Source organism: Myotis myotis, unplaced genomic scaffold (genome assembly GCF_014108235.1).
Source record: "Myotis myotis isolate mMyoMyo1 unplaced genomic scaffold, mMyoMyo1.p scaffold_m19_p_7, whole genome shotgun sequence".
In the NCBI taxonomy this organism is placed as follows: Eukaryota; Metazoa; Chordata; class Mammalia; order Chiroptera; family Vespertilionidae; genus Myotis; species Myotis myotis.
The window spans coordinates 60,661,416-60,681,692 of record NW_023416379.1 but is presented as its reverse complement, the minus strand read 5'-3'; the positions used below and the strand labels follow the sequence as shown (position 1 = coordinate 60,681,692).

Here is a 20,277-nt window from a genome sequence, read left to right as displayed (position 1 = left end):
GGTCGTGAACCTTTCACAGGGGTCGCCTAAGACCATCGGAAAACACATATAATTACATATTTTTTGTGATTAATCACTATACTTTAATTATGTTCAATTTATAACAATGAAATTGGGGGTCACCACAACATGAGGAACTGTATTAAAGGGTCATTACAAAGCCTCTGTTTCCCACACTCCCTCCTCACTCTCTTTCTCCCTTTCACCAGGTTCATCTATTTGCTGTGAAATAACCCCTCAACTGACAAACAAGTCTTTTTGAGGCCGTTTTATCTTCCTTCTAAACAGCCCTGACTGGTTTGGCGCAGTGGATTGAGCATCGGCCTGCGGACTGAAGGGTCTGAGGTGAGGGTGAGAGAGAGAGAGAGAGAGAGAGAGAGAGAGAGAGAGAGAGAGAGAGAGAGTTAGTTTTGTGGAGAGGAGGAGGAGTTTTATGGAGAGGAGGAGTTTTGTGGTAATGCTAACCCCCTAAGGTGACAAGTGGGGGAAGAAGGAGAATTAAATGAGGGAAGGAAAAAAAGGAATCAACTCCTAGAAAATGTCAGCATTCGGTGCTCCATGAATATTCTCATGTGTCTGCATGGTCAGGACTTTCTGGACAATGATTGCAAGCAACCTTGGTTAAAGGATAAAGGATAATTGAATAGCAACCCTAATGACAGAGACCTCCAGAGAGATAGAGAGTCTTAACTCCTCTTGAAGCCCTTCATTTACATTCCAGTGTGTGAAATTAGATTTCCCCCTTCTTTCTCCAGAGAGAAATTATTTACATTCCAGAACAAAGGTCTCTCTACACCTTCTGAGAGGAGGATAAACAGATGTGTAAGTCACTCTACATAAGCTGCAAGATTCATAATTTTGGGGGTGCATCTTCTGCGGTGCATGTGCAGGGACATCATTTGTCACTGTGGGAAAGTGGAGCCTGAAGAACTGGTACTAAAGATGTTCTGTGAAAAGCAGTTGGTTTACTTTCTGACCCAGAAAACTTGTATTCCTGGCAGGATAAATACATAAAAATAGATATAAAATGATAACAGATAAAAAGAGAATTTGTGGATAAAGGAAGGAATTAAATTGATGGCAGAGGGGAAAACCCTTATATCCACCAGAATGTCTCCATTTTGGCAGTACTGACATTTTGGATCAGGTAATTTTTTTGTTATAAGAGACCATCCTGTCATTGTAATATATTTAGTTGCACCCCCGGCCTCTACCCACTAGATAGAGCCCTCTTATCCCCCCTCCAGTCAAGATAACCAAAAATATTGCCAGACATTGCCAAATGTCTCCTGGGTTGCAAAATTGCCCCTGGCTGAGAGCTGAGAACCACTGATATAGACAGATTAAATGTAAAATATGCCCTATTAAGTGATCCCAGTACAACTATTTTTCTCCTTTGGCTTTAGCAAACATTACCTCAGTATTAGTTTGTGTCATTATATTAAAGTCACCATATCCCAAAGCAACACTTTATAGAACAATCCTACTTAAAATGGTATCTTCCTAGAATTATGTTATTTACTAAATAGAGTAGTCCAACTAACTGGACAGTAGTAATTCAATTTTAAAAAAATAAAACACTAATACATGAAGAGGTTCATCATCTACAGAATTTTAAGGTCAGAATGGACCTAATTCCTCATCACTGCTGATGACACTTGGAATACTTTAATATTCTCCACAATATCCTGGTGAGTAATGATTCACCCAGTGTTTGAACATCTCCATTGATGGGAAGCTCACTCCTCTTAAAGAGGCCCATTGATTTCTAGATAATTTGGAATTTTCTACCTTAAATTGAGGAAGAACTATCTGCTTTTAGCTTCCAACCATTGATCCAGTGTGTCATTCAAACAAATCAAAATCCCTTCCCACATACAAAACATAACATGTTTGTATTCAGTATCATATTTCTCCAACATCTTCCTTTTTCTGAATTAATACCTATAATTCCTCCCACCCTCTTTTGTAGGGGCCTGATTTAAGTCCTTCCATTCTCCTGCCCATTCTCTGAAATGTTTATAGTTTCTTCATGTAGCTTTTATAATCTGGTTTCTAAAAGTGGAATGCCATGCTCCAAATGTGATCTGAACATTACACTGTAAGAAAGGAGAGCGGAGGGACCATCATGTCTCCGTTCTTGGCACTACATTTCTTTTAATGTTGCCTAAAATGACTGTGCTTAGCAGGGAGGGAACAGAGGGATTTCTTGAGGTTGGTGGTATAATTCTGATGAATAGCTTTTTAAAATTCTGTTATATTTGTCTTCTCTAACAAAGAAAATTATCTTCTGAATGAAACATTTTAAGTAAAAATGACTAATCTCTTCTGTTAGACAAAACTATATTGTTAATTATATTGAACTTATTCTCAATTTCAATTAGAAAAATTTATCCTTCATACGTCATGCTGCCAAATCCCTAGTATCTTAATTTGTGAAGTAAGTATTTGGATTCAAGTTTAGAATCTTACATTTAATGTTATATCAGTGAGTCTCTGTATAATATTTTCTATATTTCTAGTTAAGATTAACATTGAACTCCCAAGCCTGTTCTTAGGAACTCTGCATTTGCATGTTTTAAGAAAAATCTAAGTTTGCTTGTTCCTCTCCTCTAACACCTCCTACTATTGTTTACATTTTCAGTCTCATTCAGGGTCACCTTCCACAATATGTCTTCTACTAAGGTAAATGAACCACTCAAGGGGGGTAATCTTGCCATCAATGGACTGTTCAAATATAGGGTAGATATCAGTTATTAAGAATTATCTTTCAGAAAATAATCCACCTTGATAGAAAAGATAAAAATAAGTATCTATTTTCTTTATCATTAATAAAAATTATATTATTGATGTCAAGCAAACCATCTATCTTTTGACTGTTTTATATAAGAAATTGCCAACAGGGAGAAACAAGATGGCAGCATAGGCAAATGCCTGTACTCGCTGCCTCCCACAACCACAACAAAATTACAACTAAAATACAGAACAACCATCATCCAGAACCACTGAAAAACTGGCTGAATGGAAGTCCTACAACTAGAGAAGTAAAGAAGAAAGCATGCTGAGACTGGTAGGAGGTGCAGAACAGGCTGGACCGGCACCCACGTGTGCCGCTTTTTTAGTCGAGAGGGGGACTGTCTCTGCGGAGGCCACCAGAGGAGCAAGCTGTCCCACCCCCACACCAGACACCCAGCCCAGGGTTCCAGAGCTGGGAAAAGAAGTCCCTAGAGGTAGTAAGCACTACGGGCTGTAAAAACCAGTGCAGATTGGGGTTCAGTGACACAGAGGCTGCTGGAGACCCAGCTACTCCTCTTAAAAGGCCAGCACACAAACTGAACTTACAAGCTCCAGCTCCCTCTGAGCTCCAGTGCTGAGTGTGGCTCTGGGGGACCCAGACACATACGAGGAGAAACTGGACTGTCTGGCATCTGGGCAGGAACTAGGGGTGGGGGCAGCTTTCTTTCAGATGGAGGTGCCTGCAGGTATCATTGTTCCCATGCTGGGACCTCTCCGGTGGCAGGGTTGACTGGCAGCCATCTCTGTTTGCTCTGCCCTGGTGATGCCCCGAGACCCCTCCCTTCCCAAGCTGTGTGCAGTGGCTTTTGCATATGAATTACCTGTACTTGCCTAGGCTAAAACCTGTAAAACAAGCTGCAGCTGGGTCAGGGAACCCCAAACCTATCAATAAAAGGCCCAAGACCTGGCACCATTACCAGCCTGCCTTGCTTCACAGCTGGGCCTTGTCTGGGCACTTCCAAACCTGATACAAAGAGGTGGAAACTGAAGATCTCTCTGTAGCTCCTGCTGGGTGGCCCCAGACAGTGGCTGACTTTGCACCTCCCTGGAGACCCAAGAGCCAGTGTACCCAGTGATCAGTGTCAGACCATACCAGATTACAACTCTACATATCCATAAGGGACACACTCAAGGGGCATCCTCAGTGAGTACCAACGCCCCACTGAAGCAAGTCCTGCTCCATAGGGCTGTCTCCTGCACAGCAGCTCTCCCACTATAGTCACAGCTGGTACCCACAGCCAATTGGCCTAGAGATCAATTCCTCCCAGTGATACCAACAGCAATCAAGGCTCAACTACAACAAGACTGTGCGCACAGCCCACAAAGGAGTACACCTAGAGCAGTGGTTCTCAACCTTCCTAATGCCGCGACCCTTTAATACAGTTCCTCATGTTGTGGTGACCCCCAATTTCATTGTTACAAATTGAACATAATTAAGGCATAGTGATTAATCACAAAAACAATATGTAATTATATATGTGTTTTCCAATGGTCTTAGGCGACCACTGTGAAAGGGTTGTTTGACCCCCAAAGGGGTCGCGACCCACAGGTTGAGAACCGCTGACCTAGAGTGTCCACCTCAGGTGACTGGGGAGGCTGAGTCACTGGGCCCTATAGCAGTGATGGCGAACCTTTTGAGCTCGGCGTGTCAGCCTTTTGAAAAACCCTAACTTAACTCTGGTGCCGTGTCACATATAGAAATTTTTTGATACTTGCAACAGTAGTAAAACAAAGATTTATATTTTTAATATTTATTTTATATATTTAAATGCCATTTAACAAAGAAAAATCAACCAAAAAAAATGAGTTTGCGTGTCACCTCTGACATGCGTGTCATAGGTTCGCCATCACTGCCCTATAGGAAACCTACTACACAAGGCCACTCTACCAACTTAAGGAGACTTAGCAGCTCTACCCAATACATAGAAACAAGTACAGAGAAGCAGCCAAAATGCAGAGACAAAGAAACATGTCACACATGAAAGAAATGGAAGAAAGCAAACTACTGGATATAGAGTAGTTTATAAGGTTACTCAACAATCGTCTACAAACCTCCAAGGGACTTAGTGAGACTTTCAAGGATCTTAGTGAGAATGTAAAAAAAAATGGAAAAGGGCCAGTCAAAAATTAAGCATACACTGACTGAAATAAAGAATAACATACAGGGAGTCAACAGTAGACTAGAGGATCCAGAGAATCAAATCAACAATTTGAAAAATGAGGAAGCAAAAAACACCTAACGAGAAGAGCAAAAAGAAAAAAGAATCCAAAAATATGAAGATAATGTAAGGAGCCTCTGGGACAACTTCAAGTGTACCAACATCTGAATTATGGGGGTTCAAGAAGAGAAAAGAGAGCAAGATATTGAAAACCTATTTGAAGAAATAATGACAGATAACTTCCCCTACCTGGTGAAAGAGATGTTTTGAGAGACTGAATATGGATGAACATTGAGCTTGGAACACTGCTCAAAATAAGATATTGTCCAACAAACTAAACAGAATGCAAACTTCTGAAATTACAAAGATATACTGAATAACTAGTTTTGCCTTCACCTACTCTAATACATAACATAAACTTAAAATTTTCCATTGCTTTACCAGAAATTCTTTAGAAACCTGGGGCACAGAATCAGAATTAACATCTTTATCAACTGGAAAAATTAAAATATTTTGGAAGCTTTGAAATCCCTGATGAGATGATGGCTTTCTCTGCCACCTTCCAGACACACACACACACACACACACACACACATCAGAAATCAACTACTCAAAAAATGCATAACGATTCCAGTATGCAGTCACTATCTACTTCCTATCTATCTCTTTTTTACACTTTTTACAGGCAACTTAAGGCCCATCAAAAGTGTGAACATTTTCTTGAACAACCTTGGCATTTCTATAATGTCTTTCTTTAAGTTTATTGCTTAATATTCTGTCATGCAGCTCCAATATCCTGTAAGCAGTGGCATCTGGTCTCCATATGTACCCCTGAGCAAGTAAATTTGCTGAACTGAGCCCTCCACCAAAAGCTGTACCTAGAAGACATGTTTGAAAGATAGTATTTTTCCTTTGTAGTAATAATCTGTCAACTTTAGCAAGTGGTAATTTTTCGGATTTGTTTCTGTGCCATTTGCTGTCCCTGATAGCCTTTTAATTAGGTGCTTGTTTGTCAAATGCCAGTTTCTTATGCTTGTTCTCCTTCGTGGATTCAAAACTAATCAAGGCAGGTGTTGTATAAATTGTATAGGATGACATGCTGTCATGATCAATTGCTAATTAATTCCTTCTGCTTCTGTGATGCTTACATTCTCTCAAATGAAAAACAACAAACAGTCATTACACATTTTATGTTTGTTAAAGCACTTCATAATAGCAGGGATGGGATTTATTTTTAGGCAAGTCTTTTCATTCAAGTGTTAGGAAAGACTCTGTTGTTTAGAAACTATTGTTGATTTTATTTCTTACTCTAGGAAACCAGTGACTGTTTCTAGGCAACATATGAATATATGGGGAGGAAAAAGAAGCCACCTTAGATAAAACTACCATATGTTTTTAATGGTAAGACATTTTAAAGAGAAGTCAATAAATATAAAGGGCCTTTCATATTTTTCATAACAAAAATATCACCCAACAACTAAGTTCTTTCTGTGTTCTACTCTGCTGAACTCTCAGTGTGATTCCATATACTTTACCTTGAACAGGGTATGTAGGGTTTAGCAGTTGTGCCAGGGAGAAATAATCAGACTGTGTTTTGGGTATAGTCTGGTTTAAGGTGCCAGCAGTTTACAGAGTTGTCTAGAAAGCCAGCCCCCAGACTCTAAAAACCTTGAGGTGCATGAGATAGCCCAACCTGCTTTCATAGAAACAGACCCAGTCCTAGGAGTAGCTGCTCCCATTGACAGAGGGAAGAACTGGGTCTCAGCAAGCTCTTTGTCCAAGTGACCCAGAGTGAACAGCCCATAGATACATTTGGATTATTTTGTTCATTGAACCACAGAAATTAAGACTTAGATTAAATTACCTACTCAGGATCAGAAGACAGTGGAATGATATCATGGGAATTTCAACTGAAAAAGTTAACCTAGAATTATGAACCTACAAAACTACTTTTTGGAATAAAACAGTAAAAATCAGAGAGTGTTTACTATCAAAGATCTATAACAAAACACCTACCAAGAAGGAAATGATAGCAAAAAGATACAAGAAGAAATAATGAGCAAAATAACTGTTAAGCATGTAGCTAATTCTCAATAAACACTGCCTGAATTAAGAAATAAACAGAAAAAATATCTAATTTGTGAGATTAGAAAAAGACAGGATAGTGGACAGTAATACCACACAAGTCAGGAGTGGATAATTGGAGTCTATATTCTATTTTCATTGGGAAATTTCGATGTAATATTTAGACTCAGTATTTCAAGAATAAGTATTTAGAAAGATAAATATGTGTAGTTAAGAAAAGACAAAGAAAAATGGAATAAGAAAAAAATGACAGCCTACTAAAAGAGTTAGGAAACAAGAAGGGAGAAAAGTGAAGCATAAAGAAGTGAAATAAAATAGTAATCACAAAGGAAGATAATAGAAACATTTTAAATATGTCAGCAATCAAAATAAATGTAAAAAAAAAAAAAAAAAAAACAAAAAAAAAAAACGTTGCCAAGTAAAATACAGAGAATTTCAAACATTTTAAAAATGCAGTTATATTAAGTGCCCAAGAAGCATACTGTCTTTGTCAGCTCAGGCTGCTATAACAGAAAAACATAAACTGGGTGGTTTAAACAGCAGACATTTATATATCACAGTTCTGGAGACTAAATCTAAGATCAAGATGCTGCCAGATTTCGTCCCTGGTGAAGGGCTCTGTTCCTGGTTTGCAGATGGTCGCCCTTTTGCTATATCCTCACATAGATACATTTGGATTATTTTGTTCATTGAACCACAGAAATTAAGACTTAGATTAAATTACCTACTCAGGATCAGAAGACAGTGGAATGATATCATGGGAATTTCAACTGAAAAAGTTAAACTGAGAGGGAAAGTACATGCTAGTCACTCTCTCTTCCTCTTCTTATAAAGACACTAATTCCATACCCTCATGACCTCATTTAAAACTAATTACCTCCCAAAGGCTCATCTCCAAATAACATTGCATTGAAGGTTAGAGCTTCAACATGTGAATTTAAGGAGAACACATACATTTAGTCAGTAACACATACACGATACATAGGGATATAGAATAGCTGAATGTTAAAGGTTATGATATCCTTGTATATATCTGACCAATGCTAGGCCTAGTAATAATAGGTTCACTATGTAAATATCAGTTGACACAGGTTTTAAGACAGAAAGTATCATTAGTAATAGTTAGGGATACTACATTATGACAAGAGTTTCATAGTATTACTGTTCTAAACTTCAATTGGTCCAATAAAATAACATAAATAAAGCAAAAATGGATAGACATACAGGTCGAAAAGGACAAATTCACCATTATAGTGAGTGGTATCATTTAACAGACAATTTTTAACACAGGCACACTCACTGGTTTATGTATTATCTATGGCTGCTTTGGGCTTATAGTAGCAGAGTTGAGTGATTGAGACAGAGATTACATGGTCTACGAAGTGTAAAATATTTACTATTTGCCTTTTTACAGAAATAATCAATATTTGCCCTGAAGAAGATCCTGAGACTAAAATTTGAGTAGTAGTTTATTTTCAAACTATAGAAAATAGTGGTAGAAAAGTGAAAAAATGACAGAAAAAGAAGGCAGTCACCAAAGTATGGGCCAACTCACTACAATTGTGGCAACCAATGCTTAGCTCTCTGCGGTAATTCTAGGAACCAGTATAGAACATACATGTCAGAGAAAGAGCTATGTTTAGTACACCTATCAAGACAAAATAGATATGACAAGAAGAAAAAGTGACAGTGGTCCCAGCTGCAACCCTAACAGAGCCAACAAGTGTACTAAGAAGGGAAGGAAAGTGTAAGAGCAAAGTAAGGAGAAATGGCAAAAGAATAGAACTTCATCCTAATCCAACCCCCCAAAGTGCACATTTCTGAGCAAATCTCAGGTCTGAACTAAGGAAATTAGGAGAATTTTTTAATTGAATGAGCAGTTGAAATTTAAGTTAAGATTTAACTGGATTTTTGATGACTAAAAATGAGGATGTTCAAATACCTAGTAAGTGAGATGTGAAAAGCTATGAGATTTGCCTAAGGAATCTATCTGAGACAGGATATAAAAAGCTTATAGTGTTTAACAATCTCGGAGGGAGAAAATGAATACTGTTTCATAATTGTACCTCACAAAGTCTGGCTCATTTAATGAAACCTTAATAAAAGTTAGTTCCCAAGATGCTAAGATCTATGAAGCTCAAAAAATGTGAGGGAGAGATTGGGATAGCAAGCAGCATTTGTTAAAGTATGGGGTGAAGGTTTGCCTAAGGAGAAGGCCAGGTGTGCACCATGGACTATGCTAGGTATGGAAAATGCAGGTGTGAAAGACAAAGGTTTCACAGAAAGAGATAAATGGGAAAGAAAGTATAAAAAGACGTAGTATCACAAGAAAACAACCCCAGCATCTAACTGCCACAGACATACACACAAACAAAAAGGCAATTAATTAATGGTTGTCAAAGAATTTCATATCAAGTGACATATCAAGTATCTTTTAGAAAAATTGCTTTGACAGTAAATTGGAGGGTGGACTAGATGAGCAAGTGCCAGGAAAAAAGGCAGTAACCACATAACAATAGTAACACAAAGGAAGGGAATTACTGAATGGACATACTAGTATAGAGTCAATCCAGTCTGGGCGATAGACATGTGATTTCTCACTTGGATGGCTGTCTCAGAAAGTGGGGAGTATAGGAAAGAAAAAGAACATATTTGAGAGCAGGTTCTCTCAAAAGACCCACTGAGGTATCTGGAAGGGTCATCAGAGGAACCTTTTCACTTCACCTGCTGTGCAAGGCTCATGTCAGATACTATTACTGGAAAATAAAAATCTCCCTCCCTTCACTTATTGTCTGCATTATTCATCTACTGTTACAAAGTTCAGGATATACTGTGTCACTTCAATATGACCTTGGAAGGTTGGGATAAATTAAATTATTTTTACTTTTGATGGAGCTAAAGTAAACATGAGACCATAATAGGTACTCAACAAAAACTGAATAAATGAAAGCATGGCCACTTGTCCCTCAACCCACATTTTAAAATTTTATTTTATTTTATTTTATTTTATTTTATTTTATTTTATTTTATTAATCCTCAGCCAAGGGTATTTTTCCATTGATCTTTTAGAGAGAGTGGAAAAGGGAGGGAAAAACAGAGAGAAACATCAATGTGAGAAATACATCAATTGGTTGCCTCCTGCACTCACCCCAGGCTGCGGAGGAACCTGCAACCAAGGTAGTGCCCTTGACCAGAATCGAACCCAGGACTCTTTGGTCCACAGGCCCATACTCTATTCACTGAGCCAAACCGGCTAGGGCTCAACCCACATTCAGACTAAGGACTATAGAATGTCCCAGTAGCATCTCTCTCTTAATTCAAAGAGAGAGGAAGTATAATTAACTGTTTTGAGTTGAAGCAATCTCTTTCTCTCTCTCGCCTGACCCCTCTCTCTCTCTCTTTCTCTCTCTCTCTCCCCATCCCCCCCCCTCTTTCTCTCTCTCCTCTGCCCCCAACCAAGATTCAAGATTGAAGTCAAAGGTAAAAGGGAGTCAGCACGTTTAGTAACAAGGTTTAGCATTTATTGGTCACTTTCCATATGGCCAACACAATATTAAGTATGTTAAATATATTATCTGACAAATATATCATCTATTCATTCAACAAATATTAGTTGAATGGTCTAGCCAATGTTCTAAGCATCAGGGACACAACACTCATGAATTTGAGGGTTGTAAAAAATATGGCAGTGAAAAAGGTAAATAGTAATAAATAGGCAAAATTCAAATTATGCAACTGTAATAAAGGAAATAAGTTGGAAGACATAATAGAAGAATGTGGAGGCAGGGGGCTCAGAGCAGGTGGAAAGTACTCTTTGAAAAGATGATATTTAGGCTAAAATCTGGATAAAAAGGATCCAGACATATGAAGGGTTGGAAAAATAACTGCATCAGACAAAGGGAAGAATACATAAAAAAATATATCCTAAGGCAAGAAGTATTCTGGTTTGTCTGAGACAAGAAAGGAGATGAAAGAGACTGGTGCATGATTAGCTAGGAGGAGATGGAGAAGACACAGATTAGGAAAAGTAAGGAAGGCCAGGCCATGGAGGGCTTAGTGGCCCATGGTAAAGAAGTTTGTATTACTGAACTTGCAATGGGAAACCACTGAACTGTTGTTAAACAAGAGAGTAACATGATTAGAAGTATATGGTCTGGCTGCACAGTGGAAGGAAAGATTTGGAGGGTGGTTCAAGAATGAACGTAGAAAGACTAAATGGAAGGCACTCTCCCCAGTGGTGTGGAAAGAGATAAAGAAAAGTGGATGGATGATTGAAGATATAATTTGGGTATTACATGCAAATTTTACTGGTCAGTCAGGTGTGGGTAATGAAAAGCAGACAGATATCAAGAGTAAAATCTGGATTTTTAGTTTGAGCAACTGAAAAGCATAATGGTATCATTTACTAATAGAAAATAGAGGGAGGCAGAAGGCACCATCATGGGAGTCGACATCCCGCCACAACAAAGAACGAAAGGTTCACGGCAAGGAGCCCAAGAGCCAGGATACCCACCTAAGGTTGCTGGTCAAGCTGTGCAGGTTTCTGGCCAGAGGGACCAGCTCTACCTTCAATCAAGTGGTGCTGAAGAGGTTGTTCTGAGTCGCATCAACCAGCCGCCTCTGTCCCTTTCAGGGATGATCCGCAAGATGAAGCTTCCTGGCCAGGAGGGCAAAACCGCTGTGGTTGTAGGGACTGTAACTGATGATGAGAGCATCAAGGAGGTGCCCAAACTAAAGGTGTGTGCACTCCATGTGAGCAGCTGTGCTTGGCATCGCATCCTCAAGGCCAGGGGCAAGATCCTCACCTTCCACCAGCTGACCCTGGACTGCCCCAAGGCCTCTGGCACCGTCTTGCCTTCTCATCCTTCCAAGGGCCGTGAGGTGTACAGCCATTTCGGCAAGGCCCCAGGAACCCCCCACCCCCACCTCCACCCCCAGCCACACCAAACCCTACGAACAATCCAAGAGCCGGAAGTTTGAGTGTGCAAGAGGCCGGCCAGCCAGCCGTGGTTACAAAAACTAACCCCAAATCCTACCTTGTTATTAAAAAGATTTTGGATGCTGGGGAGAAAGAAAAGAAGAAAGAGAAGAGAAGAGAGAGAAGAGAAGAGAAGAGAAGAGAAGAGAAGAGAAGAGAAGAGAAGAGAAGAGAAGAGAAGAGAAGAGAAATGAGAGAGAGGAAAGAAAGAAAGAAGAAAGAAAGAAAGAAAGAAAGAAAGAAAGAAGAAAGAAAGAAAGAAAGAAGAAAGAAAGAAAGAAAGGAAGGAAGGAAGGAAGGAAGGAAGGAAGGAAGGAAGGAAGGAAGGAAGGAAGGAAGGAAGGAAGGAAAGGAGGAAGAAAGAAAGGGAGAGAAAGAGGGAGGGAGGGAGGGAGGGAGGGAGGGAGGGAGGGAGGAAGAAAAAGAAAATAAAGGGAAATGAATGAGGTGGGGGCTGGGTGAAGGGGGAGAATCAAGACAATGGTTTTGAGCAAGTAAAGCAAGATATACATCTAATTATGAACAAGTAAAATGACACATACATTGATTAATCTGAAGTCAAAGCAGGAGATAGACATTTGGAGTGTACTGGGTAACAGAAGTTATTTAAAGAATGAAAATGGTTAGATTACATATTAGAAAGAAGAGGAAAAAGGGAAGTAGAGTGGGAAAAGGGAGAGATGAGGAAGGGAAAAGAGAAGAAGAAAACAGGAGAGGGTCCAATTTAGCTTCAGGTCATACAACATTAGAATGTGAACAGAAATAGAGAGGCTGGGACTGAATAAATAGGAAGAAAATCAAAAGAGTCACGTATAGTCAAAGCCAAGGGAAGACAATATTTCAAGAAGGATGTAATATACTAAATGCTGTTCAGTGGTTAAATAATGTAAGATAAAGAAATATCCCCAATAAATTTTAACATAACACTGAGGTAATTATTACTACTATCTCTACTTTAAAGTTGAGAAAACAAAAGTTTTAGAAAAATATCATTTAGGAAGCAAGGTCTGGAAAGAGGATTCTAATTGAAACTGATAATAAAAAGGAAGTTTTTCATATGAAAGGAGAGATTTTAAAAGACCATATTGAAAGTATAGTTTGGGAGAGGGGGCACTCTAAAAAGTGGTAAGAAATAGGGTTCAGAATACCAATTTAAGGTTCAGGAGAATAAAATATAGCTCACTTTCTTTCAAATTGAAGGATTCATTCATTCATCAGATACTTCTTGAATGTCCACTCTGCCATACACTGTTCTAGGCTCTGGTCATACAGTAGTTACCTGGCCTTGCCCTCGGGTCCTTACATTCTAGTGAGAGCGGCAAACAAATAAATAATATTATAGTTTCAAGTGGTAAATAATGTTAGGAAGATAAATAAATGAGGTGAAGGAGAAAGGTATGATAGAAATGCAAGGGCTGTTTTCAATGGGATGGTGAGGTAAAAACCCTCCTACCTGAGAAATATTGGAGCAGAGACTTAAATGAAGAAGAGTGAGCCATTGGTAGATCTGAAAGCAGGTCCAAGCAAGTGTAAAGGGCCAGGAATTGGCTGAAATCTGGTCTGTTTGGCAGAAGAGCCAGGTCAGAGTGGCTAGGGAAGAGTAAATCAGGAGTGGTTGGGGAAAATATCTGGGCATGGGAAGGGCTTGGAATGTATGTGATCTATAGGCCATGGCAAGGAGTCTGCATTATATTCTAACTGCAATCTCTTGGAGGAATTTTGCGCAGGGAAGGGATTTCAACTGATTTATATTTTCAAAGCTCATTCTATTTTCTATGTAGGGAATAGACTCTGTGAACAAAAAATGGGTGTAGAAATTTGCCCAGGTAAGCTATTTGATATAGTTTTTCAGATATAACCCAAAGGTTTGCATTCTCATAGATCCTAATTATGATAAGGGTCAAAATATCCCTGTCATGTGATAAGCATGTGTTGATTATGAAAAGCAGGTAATAAGTATGGTGCCAGATGGGTACTAGACTTATTGGGGGGTCACTTTGTAAACTATACGAATGTCTAACCATTAAGCTGTACACTTAAAACTAATACAACATTGAATGGCAACTGTAACTGAAAAATAAAAGAATGAAATAAAAATAAAATAAAATAAAATAAAATAAGTGAAGACTAGAATGAGCGCAGTGTGCTATCAGCAGCAGAGCATTTAAACCATAATTAATTGCCGTGGTTTTATGGGCATTTATCCAGACCCAATCCTTGAGCTTCATTGCTCCGCTTATGTTTTCCTAAAGTCTAATAGGGTGTTTTATTTCGTTCTTGGAGATACTTTAATTATAAGTGTTTCTGTGAGTTACAGCATCATTTGCATGTATTAAGGAGAAGAGAGAAATATTGTGAACCATTTAAATATTTTCATATAACAATTGCATCTCAGTATTAAAGGATAAAATACGTATTGAAACATGTAAATGAGCAAACAGGTTATAGAATGACCCAATAAAAATCAAATGTATATTTAAAACTAGGATCTCATTAGTTTCTTTTTATTAGTTTTCTAGGAAAGCATGTCAGCCTTTAAGAACATTAGAAAAAACTAGATATAAATAAACTTCCTTATAAAAATATTAGAAACAATTGTGCGTCTGTGTTCCTAGGACTAAGCTACTAAAAGCTGCAGCTTAACTAAAATGAGTCTTATCTTACCTGAATTCCATTTTATTTCTAGCGATTCTGAATTAGATTTTAGTAAAGAGGGTTATTTATAAATAAGATTATAATGATGCATTTTATTGATACAGCAATCTTCTTCAAATTTGTACTATTATTCTCTGCTTTAAGCTGATTGAAAATAGTTTTTCAAAAGACTCCAATGAGTTTAAAGAAATACAATACATTATTTTCAATGTCCTTTCCATGGAGGTGGGTTCAGAAATAGAGAGAAATTAAAGCTTTGTATTTTTTAGTCACAGTGAATCCACAGAATAAAAGTTATTGAGGGCAGGGGGGGAAACCCAAGGAAACATGTGCCCATTTATTGGGAATGTAGATTACTGGCCATCTAGTTAAGAAAATTGAATGTATTTCAAAGGGCATGGGACATATTACATTAAACATTTTCCTAGACTTTACAATTATTTTTGTATTAGTGTGGGAGATAAAATTTGAATGTAATCCTTCCCCCAAATTATACTTGATTTCCTTACATTTGAACCACTGTTTTGACAAAGCTTCCTACTTAGTCATGGGAGAGCTAAGTTAAACAAGGGGAATACAGCCACTCTCAGTTGGGTAAGTGTAATTCAGAGCATTTTCAAGCAAACTAATTTTAATATTTCTGAAATATTAAGGTCTGAAATTAAGATATTTAAAAATTGCTTAGATAACTTGAATTTAATCAATAAAATATTTGTGTTAACATCATCCTATGAAAAATGTACTACAAAAATGCTCAAAAACTGTTTGTATATCTAAAGCAATTTAAAGATACCTTGAACAATCTTTTTCTACACTATTAATTTAGAAAGTTGGAGGCGGTTGGGTGGTGTTCGACATGGTCTGATGCTGCCCACCTGGTGCACTGGCTCTGGGGCTTCCCAGATGTGCAGGCAAACATCAGCTGTAGCCTGTGTTCTACCTGGTGCTACCGGCATGAGCTACAAAGCGATCTGCGGATTGCTGCTACTTGTGCTGGACTTGAGGTGCCCGGGGGAGGTGAACCAAGGCCAGCTGCCACTAGTGCCAAGCTTAGAGCCACTTAGCTAGAGGTATGCGGCACACTGAGACCAGATACTGCTTATTTGAAAGATTTTAGGAAAGTCTGAAGCATGAGCCAAGACAGGTAATTTGTATGGAAAGGCCACTGGAAACAGCTTGGGTGGGCCTGCAAGTTGGATCAGATGTGGTCTCAGGGAATCACCAGGGCAGGGCAAAAAGTGTTAGGGCAAAGAGTGATGGAGACTCAGATATGGTGCCTGCCTGCCAGCTCTGTAGGCATAAGGTTCAGAAAAGGAACAATGTCTTCTCCCAGATGCCTGTCTGAGAGAAAGTTGCCCCTCCAGCTCTCGCTCTGATGCCAGAAAGTTCAGCTCCTCCCCTTATGTTCCCTGGTGTGAGGCTGAGGCCCCTTGCTCCTCCAGGGGGACCTCTGAAGCTGAGATATCTCTCCCAATTTTTATCTGCCATATGTGAGTCTGGGACCAATTTATTCTGTGTCTCCACCCTTCCTGCCAGTCTCAACGTGGCTTCTTCTTCTTCATATCCTTAGTTGTAGGACTTTTATTTAGTTAGATTTTAGGTGGTTCTGAATGATGGTTGTTCTGCAATTTAGTTTTATTTCTGATGTGATTGCAGAAGGATGTGAGTACCATGTTTACCTACACCGCCATCTAGACTGGGTCTCTAGAACCTTGAATAGATACTATGCAGCCTTGCCATAATTTTGATAAGAAAAGAATATATCTACTTAAGCTTAAATTAAAAAGGTAAGGATGAAGATAGGAGAACAGAGAATTAAAAGTGGATCTTTGTGCCATGAAAGAGCAATTCTGAGTTAAAGCTACTATTTAAATGCCTATATTCAAAAGAGTACACAATTATAATAAAACATAAAAAGTGCCATTAAAGAATGATATGAAAAGGGCTTTGTAGCTACAAAGTAAGAAAGAAATAGCTACCTTGACAGTGAACAAAATCTTCAAAGATTGAAGGCAAGGCTTGAACTAGAATATTCACTAGCATAGACTTTTGCATTCTTTCTTGTGACTGAAAATAGCATGCTCTCACTTCTCAAAAAAAAAAAAGTTCAGATAATTGTTTTCTTTTGGAGGTATAAAAAAAATAACAATGGGTCTTTGAATTGTATATCACATCCACAAATAAGAAAACATCTGACAGTCGGGGTTTATAAGCATCCCTAAACAAATTTTCATTCAAATTACCAAAATATATATAAAAGAAAAAGTCCATGAAAAGAGATAAGCACATGTCCCGGTTTGACAGGCATCTGAAGTGCTATTGCTGCAATGGGGTCTTACACACAATTTCATCTGTATCATTCAGCAAGTTCTACTGCAATTATCTAGTCAGAAAGGTTTCTGGGGAGGAGAGCAGGGAGAAATTTCAATGCTCCATTCTGTTCTTGCAATTACTTTGCCATAGATAGGGCCCTAGTTTTGAGCAAGGATAGTGGAAGAAGACGTGATAAAAGTTAGCCCTAAAGGTATGAGTGAAGGATAACTTTTAACAAAGAACACTTTCAAGTCAGAGGAAACTGATTTAAGTATCTTATTAAACCAAATTTCATATGCAAGCTTAGAGAATGTGGGCTCAATCCTGGTGAGTCGAGATGTGCAGGAGTTCTAATGTGGAAGGAAGAACCCAGCCTCAAGGTTGGGAGAAAAGGATCTGGAAAGAATATAACTCTGGTCTAAAGCAGAACTTGAGGTGGTAGCCATGGTGGAAGTAGCCATGATGGGGACTAGCTGTGGGCAGAAGAATGAAGCTCAGCCCATAGAGAGAAACAGGGCTGGCAAATTTTTCAGGCCCAAACCCATGGGATGATGTTTAAAGTAAGGAATCTCAGACCTAGCCATTTCCTGGGAGTTTCCAATTTTATTCACAAACATTACGTAATAAGGGTACTGCTGACCACTGTTCCAGTTTAGGATCCTCCCTATGGAGCTTTTCACTTCTGATCTCATTAGTTCTCTACCTTTCTTTGTGCTTATGGGTATCCTGGGGTATGACAGGTAGCTAACTGGGTGTTGAAGGGAGAGTGTGAGCGGTAAACATGCTTGTTGGGATTGGAGAAAAAGTAAATGTGGGTCAAAGCATATGGCGTATGAGGGATAATAAGGAAGTTGAGGCTGGAAAGGTAGATCATAGTTAGAAGAAAGAACCTGGTAAGTCACCCCCAAGTTTAAACTTTAATTTTTCTGTAGGCAATGGTGAGCTAGTATAAGTATTTATGCAAGAGCATAATATTTATCAGCCAGGCATTTTTAAAAGCATAACTATGGAGGGTATTTGGGGGGGAAAAACAAGCATTTGGGACAGGGAGGCCATTTAGAAGACAATAATACTAGCTAAAGAAATTCCATAGCCACCAGAGAGGTGATGTCATCACAAGTTATATGGCCTCTGAGAAACTCTACTATCTACCTGTGAGAGAATGACAGTGGAAAAGGCACATGAGTTAATATTTGCAAAGGACTTAAAAACAGAACCTGGCAAATAGTAAGTGATACATGATGTCAAATACATACAAATATCATGACATAGCTATTCTGTATATGTTTTTTAATATCTCTACTATATAGTTTAAATTATCATGTGTGAGATGATTTACAATAATATACCTGCTGAGGAAGATATTTAACAGTTTTAAATAGGAAGTTTTACAATATCCACATTTCTGCATAATTCTTTCCAACACCAATTTAATTAGAATGTTACTTTTCTCACCAAAAAACAAATTAGTTAAATATCCCTGCATTTCATAAGCAAAAGGCAGCTGAGGAAAAAACATACAGCCACAGCTCAAAACCACAGCATGACATAAATAACGATCTAAGCTTTCAGTTATAATTGATTGGCAGCCTGCATTTTGCAGATTATGTGTAAGGATACAAAGCCTGCTGGTTCCCACTCACTATCCATTATTCCATTCTCCCTTAATTATAAATCCCTGGTTTAACTCCGAGTGGCAATGTTCTCTTTTTAAATTGACTGCTGCTTTGAGATGAGATGGTGAGGGCTAGAGTCCCAAAGCCACCTCAGACCACAAGGTAACCTAAAGCATGTAAACTCGAGCTGAGGATGGAAAACATGATACAGAAGCTTGTCTTTCAAATGAAAATGATGAGTGCCAGATAATGGTGAATCACCTTCCTCCAGACTTCTTCTACATAATAAGAAAGACATCCCTCTCACAGTCCGGGGCTCTTGCAGTCTAGAACCCCTTGCTCCTTACCGCCGATCTGCAGTGGAGGCAGGAGAGGCTCCCACCACCACCGCTGCTCGCCAGCTGTGAGCCCGGCCTCTGGCTGAGCGGTGCTCCCCCGTGGGAGCGCACTGACCACCAGGGGGCAGCTCCTGCATTGAGCATCTGCCCCCTGGTGGTCAGTGCGTGTCATAGCAACCGGTCATTCTGCCGTTCGGTTGATATGCATATTATGCTTTTATTATATAGGAATACATAGCTGTGATTATTAATTTTATTTGTCAACTCTACTGGACAAAAGGATGCCCAGATAGCTGGTGAAACATTATTTCTGGGTATGTCTGTGAGGATGTTTCTGGAAGAGACTAGCATTTGAATCAGCAGACTGAGTAAAGAAGACTGTCCTCACCAATGCTAGTGTGCATCAGCCAATCCACTGGGGGCTTAGATACAACAAAAAGGCAAAGAAAGGGTGAATTGTTCTTTGCTTTGGCCAAGACATTCATATTCTCCTGCCCTAAGACATTGGATCCTTTGAGTCTCAGGCCTCTGGACTCAAACTGAATTATATCACCAGTTTTCTTGGCTCTCCAGCTTGCAGATGGCAGATTGTGGGACTTCTCAACCTTCAAAATCATGTGAGCCAATTTCCATAATAGATCTATTGGTTCTGTTTCTTTGGAGAACCTTGGTAGTGCAATAGCAATAAACATTTGTTGATTTATATTTCTGTTCCATTGTGTTATTTCTAAAGACAGGTTGTCAAAGTTTTCAAAGTGGGAAAACAATGGTCAAAATAAGACTTCCCGAAATATTACTTTTATTCACATTTCCCCAGTGAATTATCTTCATAATAATGGAAGTGGAGAAAAATATTTGAGGACAAAATAGAGTTTAATGCTAAGAAAAAAAAAAAAACTTCATCTTAATGAGTAGATATTAACAGGAACAGAGTCATGAAGTTGCTATATATTTTTTCTTCAGTGTACTTTAAACTTACTCATCCTTTGATTTCTTTATCCAAAAGATGCAAGCAATAATATAAGCCAAATATCTCTCGCCCATCTGAAGGGTACCTGATGGAAGCACATAGAGTTTGAGCTCTATTCACATAGAGTTTGAGCTTTACACAGAATAAAAATAGTAACTGATTTTCTGAGAACAACTTTTCCAGAACATGGCATAAAGAGAAATATTGGGTAGGCTTTAAGTAAATTAACTCCAAAAAGAAGTCCTCCAAATTATTAAATCATGATACTTCAAAACCTCTATCATTTAAAATAATCTATGATTGTTCATCTGAAACATTGGCTCCTGCAAAGTTTTGCTTTGAGGAGATGTCGGGAAGAGGATGCCCA

The 20,277-nt window shown here is 38.7% G+C and overlaps 1 pseudogene; it reads left to right on the top strand.

The window, feature by feature from the left end:
• The first annotated feature begins 11,480 nt into the window (after positions 1-11,480).
• On the top strand, positions 11,481-12,063 carry LOC118659744 (annotated as a pseudogene).
• Positions 12,064-20,277: the final 8,214 nt, after the last annotated feature.